Source organism: Hippoglossus hippoglossus, unplaced genomic scaffold, assembly GCF_009819705.1.
Source record: "Hippoglossus hippoglossus isolate fHipHip1 unplaced genomic scaffold, fHipHip1.pri scaffold_65_arrow_ctg1, whole genome shotgun sequence".
NCBI lineage: Eukaryota > Metazoa > Chordata > Actinopteri > Pleuronectiformes > Pleuronectidae > Hippoglossus > Hippoglossus hippoglossus.
Genome location: NW_022986827.1, coordinates 83,247 through 100,892, shown reverse-complemented (window position 1 = coordinate 100,892; position 17,646 = coordinate 83,247). Strand labels below are relative to the sequence as shown.

Sequence of the window (17,646 nt, the reverse complement as noted above, 5' to 3'; positions counted from 1 at the left end):
GTTTAAGAAGTAAACTGTTTGGTAGATAACAGTTTGTTTGGTGGCTGACAGACTTTTGATGTGAGTCAGATGGACGATTTTGTTTAACCTATGTATGTTTCTTCATTGGTTTGAATTGACTGTAGTCAGTGTGTCAAAAGGGAGGAGTTCCATAAGAAATTAGATATAGATATATTGGGTGTATAAAAAGAACACTCTAAAAAATACTCAATAAATACTTTTTTTATCTGAGTCGTGTAATTGAATTACAAATAAAATAGGTAAAGAAATCCAGATTCCACAAAGTGAACAATCCACCACCAAACAAACAGTTTGATCAGTTATAGAGGGATTTGAGAAAGATTAAATTGAATTAAGTAAGTTAAATAAATAAATACTGTCTTGTTCTTGTTGACATGTATGCTATGCAAGTAGAAGCTTTCCCCACATCTAAACAGGATTCTTCAGCAGTGGCGCAGACACTGCTCGGAGAACTCATTCCACGTTGGGAAATTCCAAAAAGATGTCCACTGATAATGGTACCCCATTTGTAAGCACAGCTTTAAGGATGCTGGTGAGTATGGGTATCGGCACGAGGCAACATCGTGCCTATCATCCCGCCAGTGGCGGCGCAGTGGAAAGAAACAACAGCACATTGAAAAACGAACTGGTAGATATTGTGTAAACCTGTCCCCTGTACTCTTTAATATCCACAGGCAGGTGAAGGATGCCCTACCGAAATCCATAGACAGGGAACTGCGTGATCTGAAACCAGGAGACTGGATTGTGGTGAAGGACGTGAGAAGGAAAGTCTGGAGAGCACGCCGATGGAACGAGTGCAAACCAAGTGCCTCTCACCACACAGACGGAAGTGAAGGTCAATCTGGAGACATGCAAAGGAGGATTTCCGGAGCCACGAGTGGATTCTACAGGACGGAGCGTGCGTTGTGTCAGTGTGCGAGTCTTCAGCCTTCAATTGTTTCGTGTTTGCAAGCAAGGAGGGGTGTGGAAATGATTAGGGCCACACGTCTCTAATCTCAAGAAGAGGCAACACATTGAAGAGGGGGTTGGCGAGGGGCACTGCTGATACAATAGCGCCGACGGGGGAAACCAACGACACCTGATGGGACGACTGGGATGCAGTTCGAGGGAAAAGATGGTTTCCCTGTTCATGAACACCGTCATCGTCGTCCTGCCACCAATAATATGGCATGTGAAACCTTGGCAGAAAGAAAAACACGAAATATAACCTGAGCATCAAAGTCAGAACAAAAGGAGAACTCATGTTCGACTTCCCTGATGAACTGACAAAGCCTGGAGAATGCATGGTTTGAGTCCATGAAAACATCAGAGACCCAAGCTCACTTACAGATTCAACTCATTGTGTGCAATCAAGAGATGAGAGTTCCACAGTGTGAGTGTCTCCAGATGAAAGGTTTTGGAGGACTTGCCCCAGGGGGAGCACTGTGAAGAACACACACAAACAGATGAGTTTGCTCTGGAGATGGAAGATTAACATCTTTAGAGGGGGGCTGGGTTTTCAACTCTTTCTCCCACTATCTAGAGTCAGGAATGACTCTGCATCACAGAATGGCTTTGAGAAAAGATGCTAGCCAAGAAGGTGTTTGTCACATAATCAGGACGAATTGTGGCACATACACAGTGAACATTTTTGACAATATGATGCATATCGTTTCAAATTTTAAATGACCTATTGTCCAGAGAAAGAACAAGGACACTCAGATTCCTGAAGGGCGGAATTGATGGTCACGCCTACTTTTGAATGATTGCAAAATATGTTATTGAAGTTTGTTGAAACCTATTTGGATTTTCATGTGTGTACTAGTGTTGTTGAACTGTTGTATTGTCTTTTGAGTTTAAGACTATGGTTATTTCCGTAATCAAGTCTATGATTGGACGATATGTTCAACTTCCTGAAACTCATCATCCTGGATGCTTCCCTTCCAGGATGATGAGATGGTATAAAGATGTATAAAGGATATTGAGCCTTTTAGGCTCAAAGGGGGAATTGTAATGGCAGATTTTGCATTTGTGTAATGTTTAATAGAAGAACAGATATGTATTTAGAAGAAGTAGATAACAAATGTGTTTTCTGTGACTTAACTACGGAAGTTGCAGAAGGAAGTGTTTATGGCCCCCACATGTGTGTCTTAGCAAATGCTTCACTGCAGGGGTTATTTAGTGTGTCTGATAGAGATGGGTGAGGGGAACTCTGCATTGTATACAGGACTGGGGTCTTTTGATGTTGTAAATGAAGATAGAGGATCTCGGAGACAGATTGTCTCACACTAGAAGTCACACCAGGGGTCTGGGACGGAGATCTGAGACAGGAACTCTGCCCAACCTGGTCAGACATCAAGAGGCTGAAGAATACCTTTTGGCCCCTCGCAGGGAGGGGCTTCTGATTGTATAAGTGAAGTGATTCTCCTGTGCTCTGTGCTCATTCTATACATGTTACACTAGGTGGCTGTGTGGGGTGAGCCCACCTGCAGGTGTTAGAATTGGACTTTCCGAGAGACAATGTTATGTGTGTATTATTATACAATAGAGTATCATTATTAAACAGAAACTGCCACCACACGTTCGACCGGGTGGAGTGGGAATATTTATTTATGACCATGAGGAAATTTGGCTTTGGTGATGATTTTATCTCCTGGGTTAAATTGTTGTACGCCTCTCCCTTAGCCTCTGTCCATACTAATGACTCTCACTCAAAATATTTCCCACTACATAGAGGCACGAGACAGGGCTGTCCTATGAGTCCCCTGCTTTTTGCTCTGGCGATTGAACCGCTTGCGGCTTCTATTCGCCAATGCCAGGCAATTGAAGGGATAACTCGAGGGGACACAACACACAAGCTCTCGCTTTATGCCGATGATTTACTTCCGTACATTGCTCACCCAGTATATTCTTTGCCGCACGTCCTGTCTACCTTAGAATGATTTGGAAAGTTTTCAGGTTACAAACTGAATTTAGAAAAAAGCGAACTTTATCCCATAAACAAAGCAGCTCTCGATATCCCGGCAACAGCCTTCCCATTCAAGAGAGTGTCTTCCCATTTTAAATACCTTGGGGTGGTGGTGCCGCAGTCTTTTCACAAGTTATATAAACTAAACTTCACACCATTATTGGATCGATGCAGGCAGGACATAAACCGCTGGCGCACATTACCCTTATCATTAGCTGGCCGGATTAACCTAATCAAGATGAATGTTCTTCCTAGGTTTCTGTATTTGTATCAATGTATTCAGATTTTCATTCCTAAAAAACGTTTTTTTACACTGGACTAAATACTATTTGCATTTATATGGGATGGAAAGGCCCCCGTATTCGCAGAACCTTTGTACAAAGGCCGAAAAAGTTAGGAGGAATGTCAATGCCTAATTTTCTTCACTATTACTGGGCCTGCAATGTTCAAAAGGTCATAATGTGGGCTAATAGTGGTGCAGATGTGGAAGCTCCTGCTTGGGTTAAATTTGAATCTTTTAAATTGCAACTCCACTCACTGGTCACAGCTCCTTTACCTCTTAACTCTGGTTCTTTCAAAAACCCTGTAGTTGCCCATACTTTGAAGATCTGGGTACAATTTCGGAAGCATTTTGGCCTGCAGAGCGCATCAATACAGGCTCCTATTCTTGCAAATCATCTTTTCACCCCTTCCAAGTCAGATCTGGCCTTTCGGGCCTGGCATGGCAATGGGATTAGACTTGTTAAGGATCTATATGTTAACAAGGTGTTCGCTTCATTTGCTCAATTGTCAGGGAGGTATGCGTTGCCCCGTTCCCATTTTTTTCGATACCTACAGATTAGGCACTTTGTACAAAGGGGTTACCATCCTTTCCCTGCGCAACCCCCAAGCATGCCCTTAGATAGTCTCCTAGGATTTAATGCTGGTCTCAAGGGCGCCATCTCCCGGATTTATGGGGAAATTGAAGCGATAAACCCACAGTCTCTGAATAACTTAAGGACACTTTGGGAACAAGACCTAGGCCTGTCATTTGCTGATGGTCAGTGGGCTTCAAACCTTGGCCGGGTTCAATCCTCCTCCCCCTGTGCCAGGCACGGTCTAATACAGTTTAAGATAGTTCATCATCTCCATTTCACCAAGGAGAAATTAGCAAGAATATACCCTAATACTGATCCTACATGTGACCGATGTAAGCTAGCCACTGCAACCTGGCTACACATGTTTTGGCTGTGCTCGAGCCTCCAAACATATTGGGAGAAAATCTTTGGATCGCTTAGTGACATCTATGGCATGACGATTGAACCTCAACCTGTAATTGCACTCTTTGGGGTGATGCCCGAAGGCACAGTATGGCCGGTTGGCATGCATGTTGTGATTGCCTTTACCACTCTGTTAGCTCGGCTCCTTATCCTCCTTAACTGGAAGAGGCCGGTGCCACCATCTCATACAAGATGGCTTAAAGAGATCATGTTCTATTTGAAGCTTGAAAAGATTAAATATACACTGAGGGGAGTTACAGATACATTTGAAAGGGTATGGAGGCCTTTTCTTGCATACTATGACAATTTAACCCAAATAACAGACTGGGAGGATTCATAATTCCTTTGGTATAGCACAGTGCTGATGTACTTAGTTTTATAAGGAGTGTACATTACATGTTTATTTATTCATTGTTTTTGTTTTGTGTGTTATTTACTCAACATTGTATACAGACGTTTATTTAAATATTTGGTGGTGTGTCTGTCAAGGGGATGCTGGGTTGGGGTGAGGGGAGGGCACATGGGAAGGGAGTTATGTAGGATGTATTTCAAATGTTGACTGTGAATTATCCATGTAAAACTCCAATAAACAGAAGTTGAAAAAAAAATGAAAAAAAGATTTGGATAGTGGAACTGATCTGAGTAATCCTAACATGAACTTCATGTGGAGGAATTATGGTGACACAGCACTAAGTCTGATACAAGTCTGAATGAAAGAATGTGGGTTTCCAACTGGGGGAAGTTTTAGTATAAGGCAGCTAAAACAGTTGAGACTGAAGCTAGAAGAGAAAGAAAAAGTAAGTCAGGTCAGAAAAGTTGAACTTACATTTCAGGCAGATGGGAAGGTGTGCGGAATGTGGTTAGAAGTATTGCATCAAAGGGACAGAAAACAAACACTGGCAGGGACAGATAACTCCTCACAAGTGTCTGTGTCTCAAAATGCAGGATTCCGACCTCGACTCTGCCCCGCCGAGAAGACGACAACCTGAGCAACACCAAGCTCCACCACAAGCGGATGTTCCACAGGCAGGAGCCCAGGCTCCACAACCTTCTCCACCTAATAACGTTCCAGACCCGCAACTCCTCTCTTCACCTCGCACCAGACAAGCGGGCATTATGGACCGTGACAAGATCCAGCCCAAACCGCGATGGTTGAAGTGACCTGATGTTGCCAGCCTGTTAAAACGCACAGGCATCCAGTGGGTATCAGGAAAACTTAGCTAAATAAAAGCACATCCAGTTTGTGGTGGCAGTTTCTGTTTAATAATGATACTCTATTGTATAATAATACACACATAACATTGTCTCTCGGAAAGTTCAACCAAAACACCTGCAGGTGGGCTCACCCCACACAGCCACCTAGTGTGACGTGTATAGAATGAGCACAGAGCACAGGAGAATCACTTCACTTATACAATCAGAAGCCCCTCCCCGCGAGGAGCCAAAAGGTATTCTTCAGTCTCTTGATGTCTGACCAGGTTGGGCAGAGTTCCTGTCTCAGATCTCCGTCTCAGACCCCTGGTGTGCCTTTCTGGTGTGAGACAATCTGTCTCCGAGATCCCCTATCTAGATTTACAACATCAAAAGACTCCAGTCCTGTATACAATGCAGAGTTCCCCTCACCCATCTCTATCAGACACACTAAGTAACACCCCTGCAGTGAAGCATTTGCTAAGACACACATGTGGGGGCCATAAACACTTATAGTCCCCTCTGCAACTTTTGTAAGTCACAGAAACACATTTGTTATCTACTTCTTCTAAATACATATCTGTTCTTCTATTATACATTACACAAATGCAAAATCTGCCATTACAATTCCCCCTTTGAGCCTAAAAGGCTCAATATCCTTTATACATCTTTATACCATCTCATCATCCTGGAAGGGAAACATCCCGGATAGATGAGTTTCAGGAAGTTGAACATATCGTCCAATCATAGACTTGATTAAGGAAATAACCATAGTCTTAAACTCAAAAGACAATACAACAGTTCAACAACACTAGTACACACATGAAAATCCAAATAGGTTTCAACAAACTTCAATAACATATTTTGCAATCATTCAAAAGTAGGCGTGACCATCAATTCCGCCCTTCAGGAATCTGAGTGTCCGTGTTCTTTCTCTGGACAATAGGTCATTTAAAATTTGAAACGATATGCATCATATTGTCAAAAATGTTCACTGTGTATGTGCCACAATTCGTCCTGATTATGTGACAAACACCTTCTTGGCTAGCATCTTTTCTCAAAGCCATCCTGTGATGCAGAGTCATTCCTGACTCTAGATAGTGGGAGAAAGAGTTGAAAACCCAGCCCCCCTCTAAAGATGTTAATCTTCCATCTCCAGAGCAAACTCATCTGTTTGTGTGTGTTCTTCACAGTGCTCCCCCCCCCCCGGGGCAAGTCCTCCAAAACCTTTCATCTGGAGACACTCACACTGTGGAACTCTTATCTCTTGATTACACACAATGAGTTGAATCTGTAAGTGAGCTTGGGTCTCTGATGTTTTCATGGTCTCAAACCATGCATTCTCCAGGCTTTGTCAGTTCATCAGGGAAGTCGAACATGAGTTCTCCTTTTGTTCTGACTTTGATGCTCAGGTTATATTTCGTGTTTTTCTTCCTGCCAAGGTTTCACATGCCATATTATTGGTGGCAGGACGACGATGACGGTGTTCATGAACAGGGAAACCATCTTTTCCCTCGAACTGCATCCCAGTCGTCCCATCAGGTGTCGTTGTTTTCCCCCTTCGGCGCTATTGTATCAGCAGTGCCCCTCGCCAACCCCCTCTTCAAAGTGTTGCCTCTTCTTGAGATTAGAGACGTGTGGCCCTAATCATTTCCACACCTCTCCTTGCTTGCAAACACGAAACAATTGAAGGCTGAAGGCTCGCACACTGACACAACGCACGCTCCGTCCTGTAGAATCCACTCGTGGCTCCGGAAATCCTCCTTCAATGGCTTGCATGTCTCCAGGTGACCTTCACTTCCGTCTGTGTGGTGAGAGGCACTTGGTTTGCACTCGTTCCATCGACGTGCTCTCCTGGTTTCCTCCTCACGTCCTTCACCACAATCCAGTCTCCTGGTCTCAGATCATGCAGTTTCCCTGTCTATGGATTTCGGTAGGGAGTCCATCACCTGCCTGTGGATATTAAAGAGTACAGGGGACAGGTTTACACAATATCTACCAGTTCGTTTTTCAATGTGCTGTTGTCTCTTTCCACTGTTTGTTTCTTTCCACTGCCCGCCACTGGCGGGATGATAGGCACGATGTTGCCTCGTGTCGATACCCATACTCACCAGCATCCTTAAAGCTGTGCTTACAAATGGGGTACCATTATCAGTGGACATCTTTTTCGGAATTTCCCAATGTGGAATGAGTTCTCCGAGCAGTGTCTGCGCCACTGCTGAAGAATCCTGTTTAGATGTGGGGAAAGCTTCTACTTGCATAGCATACATGTCAACAAGAACAAGACAGTATTTATTTATTTATCTAACTTACTTAATTCAATTTAATCTTTATCAAATTCCTCTATAAATGATCAAACTGTTTGTTTGGTGGTGGATTGTTCACTTTGTGGAATCTGGATTTCTTTTAATTGTAATTCAATTACACGACTCAGATAAAAAATTTTTTATTGAGTATTGTTTAGAGTGTTGTTTTTGTACACCCAATATATCTATATCTATATTCCTCCCTTTTGACACACTGACTACAGTCAATTCAAACCAATGAAGAAACATACATAGGTTAAACAAAATCGTCCATCTGACTCACATCAAAAGTCTGTCAGCCACCAAACAAACTGTTATCTACCAAACAGTTTACTTCTTAAACTTATTAAATTAAATCTGTATTCTTAAAAAAATTATTTAATTGCGATTGACCCTTGTTTATAGCTCCTATAATCTACATTAAATGTTAATCATTAAAAATCTTTAATACGCACTCCTCATTTGCAGACTGCATAGTTTGCATGATAACACAGTGTGAAGTGAAATAGGTTCATGAATCTCCTATCTGATTGAATAATCAACTCTACCAAAATCACATGCCACCCCCATGCAAAGAGCAACACTAATAGCCTGCTATTAGTGTTGCTCTTGACACTCTTGTCACTAGCATATTTGCATTCTTCAGTCAATGCACAATAGTGTGATGGGAGTGGTTTAGCCTCTATTGTATCACACAGTCGTAAACCCACTTGGTTATCTCAGTTGCTGCATCCTTTGATGCTGAACTTATCACCAAACAACTATCACCTCTGCATAATCAGCTGTTCATCTTTTAAATCTAATCTAAACTAAGAGAAAAAAAAACTTTTTTCTCTTTAGTTAAGAAAACTGCTACGCAATCATGTGGCTATCCCTACTGATGTAGGGAAGAGAGTCGCATAGTTAAAAACATTGCATCTCTAAATAGTGATGTCTATCATCTAAGGCAATACTGTCCCATATCTGAGCCACCTGGTTGTTAAAAGGTGGGAGGTATTTTGCTCAAGCAAAATCATCCTATCAGCATATTGGCACCAGTAAAGTCATATATCACAGCGTCACATATCACACATCAAATATCACAGCTCTCTCAGCAGTTGTCGAAACTCTAAAATATTATTTGAAGCTCTGCTTCCTTTGTTTTTCCTTACAGGAAAAAAAAAGTAGTGTGTTAACAGACAATCTTTACATATTCCATACGAGGATTCAGATATTCTTTTCTAGTTGGGTCTTATCCCTTGATCAGACCCAAAACATATTTGTGCCCGGTCCACAAACATGACGGTACCTGTTTCAACTCAGGAATATCATTACTGTTTACACCAAAACTAAAAATCGTAATATATTTTATCAAAAAATTTACCACATTCAGGAATGAGTTCAACATTCCTAATTTCATTTATCACTATGGAAAATCGTTTGCGATTAACCTTTAACCCTCTTTAAAAATATCTTATTGGTATTAAATGTCTTTTCCCCTCCAGTAGTATTATAATCAAAAGTTGATATTTTAACAAATCTTTTAGCCAATGAGTCTATCAAAACTACTAAGACAACACAGTGTTTACTATCTCAATACAACCAACTTACTTTATCCTTTCTTTAATTCACATCCTCTACAACCTTCTTAAACTTAGTTTGCTCTTACTTAATAGTTCGCTTCTCTGAGTAAAATAACATCTATGTTCACATTTGTCTGAAGTCTCTCTGCCTCTGCCTTTCGCAAGAGGGTGTTACTTCCAGAGAGTAGAAAAGAGTCTAGACCTCCCATTGATATGCTAGTGTCAAATCCCCCTTTCTCTATCTAACAAATGCAGATGTTATTTAGACTCCAGTTACCTCTAATGCCCTGCGGTGTTTAAATTTAACATACCACTCAATGAACACATCAAATCTTTACCCATAAAATGTATCAGGCAGTGTGGTAACAACAAAAATGAATCTTAAAAAATCCCCTTCAACCACATCATGAAAAATAGCAATTGTACAGTGCATCTCTCTATCACTGTTGTACCTGTTGCTCCAATCATTATGAGATATCCAACATTCATTTTAGGAGTAATATCACTCTTCACATTTATTAACTGATTCCGGTTCCTGAATCTACAAATATATGTGATGTTTCTATATGTGATTAAGCTCACAATGGTCAATAGCAATCTTAATCATCTGTTCTATGTCTAACATTAATTCACATGGTGTGTGTGTAACCGTGTTCTTACTTTAGTGACGTGCTTGAAACTCTCTCTCTCCATCTCAGTGTCCTCACCAGATGAATTCCTTCACTGTCCCCAGCTCACCGCTAATCAATCGCACTGTGTGCGCTGCTTCCCAGGGCATTCTCTTGCCCACCTCTTGGTGAAGCTGAGTCCAGATCAGAATCTAGTCGGAGACACTGAGACTGGAGATTATTTCAGTTCCTGCATATTCACTTCAGTTAAACAACATCCATACACTCTTCAATCCAGCACAAATATCCCTACTTTCATTTTCCTTTTTTCTTTGTCCTCTCTACTTCATTCTTATTCTTTTTCTCTTTTCACACGCAGTTTAGTTTTGAATTACCAAAGATAATTTAAACTCAAACTTCCCATGCTCGGAAAAGACACAGTCATCCTCTCTATTTTTAAACCTATTTTCTCAAATAGGTTGTCTCAGCAATTGTGAACCCGACTTTTATTTTATAAATTTAAACTCTGGTTTGTTCAGCAGAATACGAAATTTGGAAAATAAAGTTCTGCTTATATGGGAAAAGAACTTAAAAGTCTCTTAATTTAATTTTTTAACCAAATCGTTTCTATCTCTTAAAAATTTATTTTAAGATTTATTATGAGGTTGTTTATTTTTCCTTTTACTATTAGCCTTTAAAACCCAATTATACCCCAAATATATTTAAACATATACTCACCTTTTTCTCCAGTTCGAGGATTCTCAGATTCCTCTCTTTTTCTTTTCTCCTCCGCTTTCTCAGCTGAAATCCTCAGCTTAAATACTCAGTTTAGTTTCATCAAATTCTACATGTTTCTTCTTTCACAGTCACACATATCATCAACAAAATTTGTTAAGTTTTAGTTTATTAGTGTTTTAGTGTTAGTAACCTTAAACCTTCAACCAACACCAAAATGCTTTTAACCTTCAACCAACCTCCAAAAAATGCTTTTGTAAGGAACAATAAAAACCATCTCCAATATAATGTTGTCAATTGTAATTACCTCTTGTAATTCCTGATCACTTGGCAAATTTCTCAATTATTGTTCCTACGTTTTTGATTCCTTAATACATTTAAAATACTCTGCCTGATATAATGCCTTAGAGAAATCTCATATTCACACTTCTCTTTAGCACCACGCATGCAGGTATAAAATGTACTGGAATTACCAGATTTTCAACAGATTGCTGTACTGAGACGATCCGGACCTGGCCTTGGTCCTTCCGTCCCAGCTACACCTCTATTGCAAAATAATAATAATATTACTATATATTAATAATAACTACTAGTCATGAGCCCGACATCAGAGCCCAATCTTATTTATAATATTTTTGACCTTCTCCTAAAGATCGAAACGAAGCTTCATGGATCCTACACCGATTTCCAAAACCTAGCCATGCAGACACGTCTGTCCCTCAATACAATGAATGAGTGAATCTCTTTTTCCAGGTCATAACAAATGTGGATCTTTTCCTAAAGATCATAACATTGGACCTTTTCCTAAAGATCGAAACATTTTAATTTTACTTACCCGAGAGACAATGCTTGTTTGCCAAACCAGGTCCGTTGGATCACCTCAGTGAGTGCACTCCTGGCTCTCAAGCTTTCGGCCCTCATTTTGTTGAGGTATGAGTCCCAGACTTTCCTCAGCGTTGAGATCCAGAGTGTCTGCTCACACGAGTGATCCTGCCGACAACGCCAAAATTGTGGTGGCAGTTTCTGTTTAATAATGATACTCTATTGTATAATAATACACACATAACATTGTCTCTAGGAAAGTTCAACCAAAACACCTGCAGGTGGGCTCACCCCACACAGCTACCTAGTGTGACGTGTATAGAATGAGCACAGAGCACAGGAGAATCACTTCACTTATACAATCAGAAGCCCCTCCCCGCAAGGAGCCAAAAGGTATTCTTCAGCCTCTTGATGTCTGACCAGGTTGGGCAGAGTTCCTGTCTCACATCTCCGTCTCAGACCCCTGGTGTGCCTTTCTGGTGTGAGACAATCTGTCTCTGAGATCCCCTATCTAGATTTACAACATCAAAAGACCCCAGTCCTGTATACAATGCAGAGTTCCCCTCACCCATCTCTATCAGACACACTAAGTAACCCCTGCAGTGAAGCATTTGCTAAGACACACATGTGGGGGCCATAAACACTTATAGTCCCCTCTGCAACTTTTGTAAGTCACAGAAACACATTTGTTATCTACTTCTTCTAAATACATATCTGTTCTTCTATTAAACATTACACAAATGCAAAATCTGCCATTACAAGTTCATGCGGAGAAGATAATTAAACATGGAGAAAAGAAGAACAAGAAGAAAAGAGAGACTGACCTGCATAAAGCCTCACTGACAAGTAAAATCTTTTTTAGAAAAGAAAGACAAACTAATGATAGGAACATATGTCAAGTATCAATCAGATGCTTATGCTCATATGCCAACGCACTCACTCACAGTGCTAGGGAAAGAGATTACATTCCTTGTAGTTTCAGGAGCAACACATTCAGTCATCAAGAGTGATATGTTTGACACACATCCTAAAATGAGCGGATGAGTTGTTAGATCTGTGGGGGCTTCAGGAAACACATTGGTTGAAAAATTCACGACTCCCTTAATATGTAGTGATAGCGTCACAGGAAAATTTAAGTGTTAATTTTTGCTATCCTCATGTTGTCCAATTAATTTGATGGGAAGAGATGTAATGTATCTTGTGGGCATTTCTCTCGTTTCCACCCCAACAGGAGTCGTATTGGTCCGAACAGCTGATCTTGATCCACCACAGATTTACACATGCATTAAGTATAATGCTGCTTCACTGCTATATGTGTATGAGTGGAAGCTCTGTTCATCTGTTGTCACATCCATCAACAGTGATCTAGTGGATAAGGCACATTCAGTTACACTGAGAACAGACCCCACGTATATGCATCCAGAAGATTTACACTTACATGTACACGAAGGGAAAGATGCAGATTTTGAAAAAAGATGGTTTAGTTCCTTCACAGATATTCAGAGGCTGTTACCTTTTTTGACGTTCCTGGTTCACACTCACATGTCTTGCTGTCAAAACACAAAAATTATAAATGGCAAGATTTGGGGCCGTGGATAAAAAAATGTGTCAATGCTGACATTTGGGAAAAGACATCAGATCCTGCAGTTCAGTATAATCCATTTTTGAAAGTGTATAGAAAACGATTTACATCTGTTGTTCACACACTCAGGAAAGTTCAACTGGTACCAGACACACATACAGATGCCCAATATGCACATGCATATTTACATTATACAAACAACCTTTCAAGGGCTCAAGCCAATCATGATGTAGGTTTAATTACAAACATGGAACCTGTGGTTATCACTCCAAAATCTGACAATATCCACTGAAACAGAAAGCCATCGATGGTATTACACCAGTTTTCAACTCTCTATTGAGGGCAGGTGTAATTGTTCCTTGCAAGGATTCACTAGTGCACACTCCGATTTTTCCGGTCAAGAATATTTTTGATAAATAACAACCTGATGATTGGTGATTCATCCAAGATTTGTAAGTTTTCAACGTCACCGTACAACAACGCGCTCCGTCTGTTCCAAATCCTTAAACAATCCTTTGGCAAGTTCCGCTGGATAGTAGGCTGTAATGGCATCCAGGGATTTAGTAGGATACTCCCCACTCACCCTGCTGGTCCCAAATGCCGTGTCTATGATTTTGTTGGAACAAAAGACATCTCATTTGTCTGCTGCACGCTGGTTTCGTTATCATGCTATTCTGTTGGAAATGCCTAACATCACTGTGAAAAGATGTAATGTTCTAAACCCAGCTACTCTTCTTCCAACAGAAGGAGATGGTGAACAACACAACCGTGTAGTAACAATAACCTAAGTTTGTTCCCCCAGACCAGACTTACAGGAAACACCATTGCAGAATCCAGACTTTGAACTGTTTGTGGATGGATCAGCATCTCGCAATTCTGTGATGTAATGTCATGACAATTGTAGAAAAAAAGTTCACCAACTGCAATCATCTTTAGGAAGATTTCCAAGGTTAGTTACTCTGACCTATCTATTACTTACTTGTATAACACCTTAGTAAAAATTCGTCATACACATCTCTGGATCTGGATGTGTTCGTTATCTAAAAATGTCACCACAACATACCCTGATTCAACATAGCACGGGAGGCTGCATGTCAGGACTGGTGGAGGGTTGGTTGAGAGGACAAGTGGTCAGTTGGCTGATGGGTGGCTGGTTGGCAGGGATGATGGAGAGTTGGTGAGTGGAGGGATGCTGGTTACTCCAACAATAGAACAAAAACACATTACTATCAAAGTAATGTTTTGTGGTGCATACTAGCAAATTCATTATTTTCAATATATGTTAATAAAATACATCCATACAACTTAATTTGATCTATGCTTTAAATGTGGTGTTTATGAGTTTTTGTAGTAGACTGAGCTATATGTTGAGATTTCAAATTATCACAAGTTAGGTTATCCCATGGATTAGCACCTCATATAGTGCCTTCATCCTATCAAGGCATTTTCAGCCAGATCTTACGGCTGTCAATTCGGGGTGCAGGACATGAGTGAACCAGGTGACAGACTTTTCCCCTGGTTTTGCGTGGAATATAATAGCCCTGTGCCCCAATGTGTGCAATTTTTCAAGCTAAAAAAAAAATCAGTCAATTCAAAAAGTTATACAGAAACATCTCAAGCCTTAATTTTGTGAACTTCAATTACAGACGTTAAACACTTACCAAAACAGATGTGGTTTCGTTTTTTGGGGGGTTACCAACCAGCACTCTTTTTTTGAGCCTCGTGGCATCTTAAACCTGGAATAACATAAACAACCAATGTGACAAAATTAGGGGGAAAAAAATATATATTATTACTCTCCACTTTCATTGTATTATTAATTTAATTGATTCAACCAGTCTTGATTTATGATCTTCAATAAAATAGAATTTCTGTCTTTCTCTCTTAAATATCTCTACCTGTACATATACACACATGTACACACTAATTTCTTAGTATACACATACACACTATACTATACTATACTATACGTTCCTAACGTTTCACACCAAACTGAAATGTACACCGTTAGTAATTTGTGTTTTTATACTTTATTATATTCATAATAAATGTTTTTCTTTCACAAATGTTTTTCCATTAATGTTGCATAAGTGAATTTTGCCAACCTCTACACTGTCAAGAATTCTATATCCTTCAACTTAGCTAACTATCTATATGGTAATTTTGATTATAGTTATTAATTTAATTGTTAATCAGAGTTCCAAATTTGTCGTTAGTACTTTTATGAGACTTAATCAATAAATTGGCGATCTTTTCCCTTTCTTTGAAGGGTGGTGCCCCAAGGTAACTTTAATCAATTAAAGTTATTATTTAATATTAATATTTTTAATATTAATATTCAATATTTTATTTTGATAACCAAATTTATTGAATGCCGAAAGGCACACCATTTTATGGTATCACGTTTAATGCATTATTGCACAACAATGATGTTACACATCTGAAACAATATGATATTGGTGCCACTTAGACAACCAGAGCTGTGTGCTTTGCTGTGACTATAAATGACTGAAACCTCAGATAAAGGAGAAAGTTATTTTCTGACTTCAGTAACTGAGGTACTCTCTACAGAATGTAATGTGCCCATTATACTTCAAATCCATTTGATCCTTTTGTGTGTTTATTTTGCTTATAGCAGGGCATCCACTGCATTAACTCAATCAGCATCTTATCTGCTAATAACATGGTGTAGAAGTCCAAGGAAATCCCAATATGTTATGATCAATGTAATTTGTTATGCTAAAAAATTACATTAAGGCAGTTGCTGGAAATGATATGACCAACAATGGTCATGCAAAAAAGAGTTTAAAAAGTACAAAAAAAGTGGAGCAAAATAAAGATTTAGAGCACTTTAAGATACTCAAGGTCATGTTGTACAGGTTAAAAACAATCAAAAAACACTACAACTATAAAAACACATCATAGATCGGTAGTTCTGAATAAGTAGGTTTTGATTAGTGATTTGAAAGTGGACAGTGCCTTCTCTGATGTGTTTGGGAAAGGGGGGTTCCAGAGGGAGGGGGAAGCTATGGAGAAAGTTCTGTCACTCCAGGTTTGCTGCTTGGTGTGATGGAGACAGAAGGTTAGCATCAGGAGCAGAGGCTGCAGGAGGGAGTGTGGAGGTGGAGCAGTGGTACAAATTCACTTGAGATGAACTGAAGGACACAAACAAACCATAGTGTTAGAATTATAAAGATGGTTCCCTTTTATTGTTTTTTTTAAGATAAACGTCAGACAGGCAGCTAAAAACTAAATATGCTAAATATAACAGCTACCCAACACCAAGCTAAGGCCTTCCTAAGGCTGCCAGGGAGTAGCAACAGTAGCAGTGCAGCAACGGAGTTATTCATACGTTTACCTAATCACAGCCGTCACAGTTCTTCATCAGTGGAGAAGTTACTCTCCAAGTTTTCCTCTTCAGAGGAGGAGTCATCCAAAGCAACCCAGTCTCATCAGAAAACGTACACCACCTACGTTGGTCCACTTGGAAAAACGTAGTATTCTCACAATTTGGCCTCTCAGATTGTGAGATACCTTCGTTTTTGTCTGCCCATTGTTTTGCATTGGCCTGTGCCCACGTCACGTGACTCTCAAGATCCCGTCTGCGAAAACGAAAACATGGCGGACATTCCTTATATTTTCAGATAAAAATGTCATTTTATAATATAGTTTGGGCATTAAAATACATTCTGACACCATTTCTAGCAAGAAATATGCTCTTTGCTTCCACAATCTTCAGCCAGTTCATGCTTACGATCTATATTTTATTAGTTATCATGAATATTTTTTAGATCTCGCCAGAAAAATCGTCGTAATGTAACGTTTTTATCGTTGCTATGGTGGTTGCTGTGAACGCTGCCATGCCGTAAACCACATCGTAGCGTGCTGTTTGAATCATCGTCCGTGCGTTGCGTCGTTCAGTGAGCGTGAATGTTATTCACGTTCTTTGATATTAATATTTGATGATAGATTACACCTCTAATTCGAAGGATCTAAGAAGTCCCCGCAACTACATTCATACCGAGGCGGGCCCAATTGCGCATGCGTGAGCGGACCTGTCGTGTGACTGTCGTAAATAAAGGTTTTTTTTACTTTCCGGTCCATTTAACACAAAGCTACGTCATAAACATGCAGCGCTTGGAAGACGACGATGTTATAATCCTTCTGTCAGGTAAGTAGATTATTTTGTTTTGTTTTTAAATATTGTAACGATCTGGGTTTACAGTCCGAGTGCTGAGACAGCGAATGTGGAGTCTGTCGATACAGACAATGGATGCTATTCATTTGCTAATATTCTATTGTTTGTACTCAGGCTACGACCCATTGTAGCCTGAGTTACCTGGGATGTGAATACATGGTTGGTGAGACCAGTTCAAGACGCTTAGCTCATCATTGAGGGACGCTACAATATAAATATAAACATAAACAGATAATGTAATGGTATAAGGAAACTAACAGAAACCACGAATCAGCCCATAAAATAGTTCTACACGATACAGTGTAGGGTGCAGGGTGAAAGGCCCATTGTGGGACCTTCACTATACATTAATTCTAAGTTTTGAGAGTTTCCCTATTTTTGGAGTGTGATAGTTTGATTTTGTCTTTCAAATTAA

General features: G+C 40.0%; 1 long non-coding RNA gene across 1 annotated transcript; it reads right to left on the bottom strand.

Annotated features, from left to right (window-relative positions):
- Positions 1-3,040: 3,040 nt before the first annotated feature.
- Positions 3,041-16,472, bottom strand: LOC117759022. The gene is made up of 3 exons (XR_004613414.1): positions 16,392-16,472; positions 16,303-16,304; positions 3,041-3,051 (listed from the first exon to the last, which is right to left on the bottom strand). It is a non-coding gene; the product is annotated as an uncharacterized LOC117759022 (long non-coding RNA).
- Positions 16,473-17,646: the final 1,174 nt, after the last annotated feature.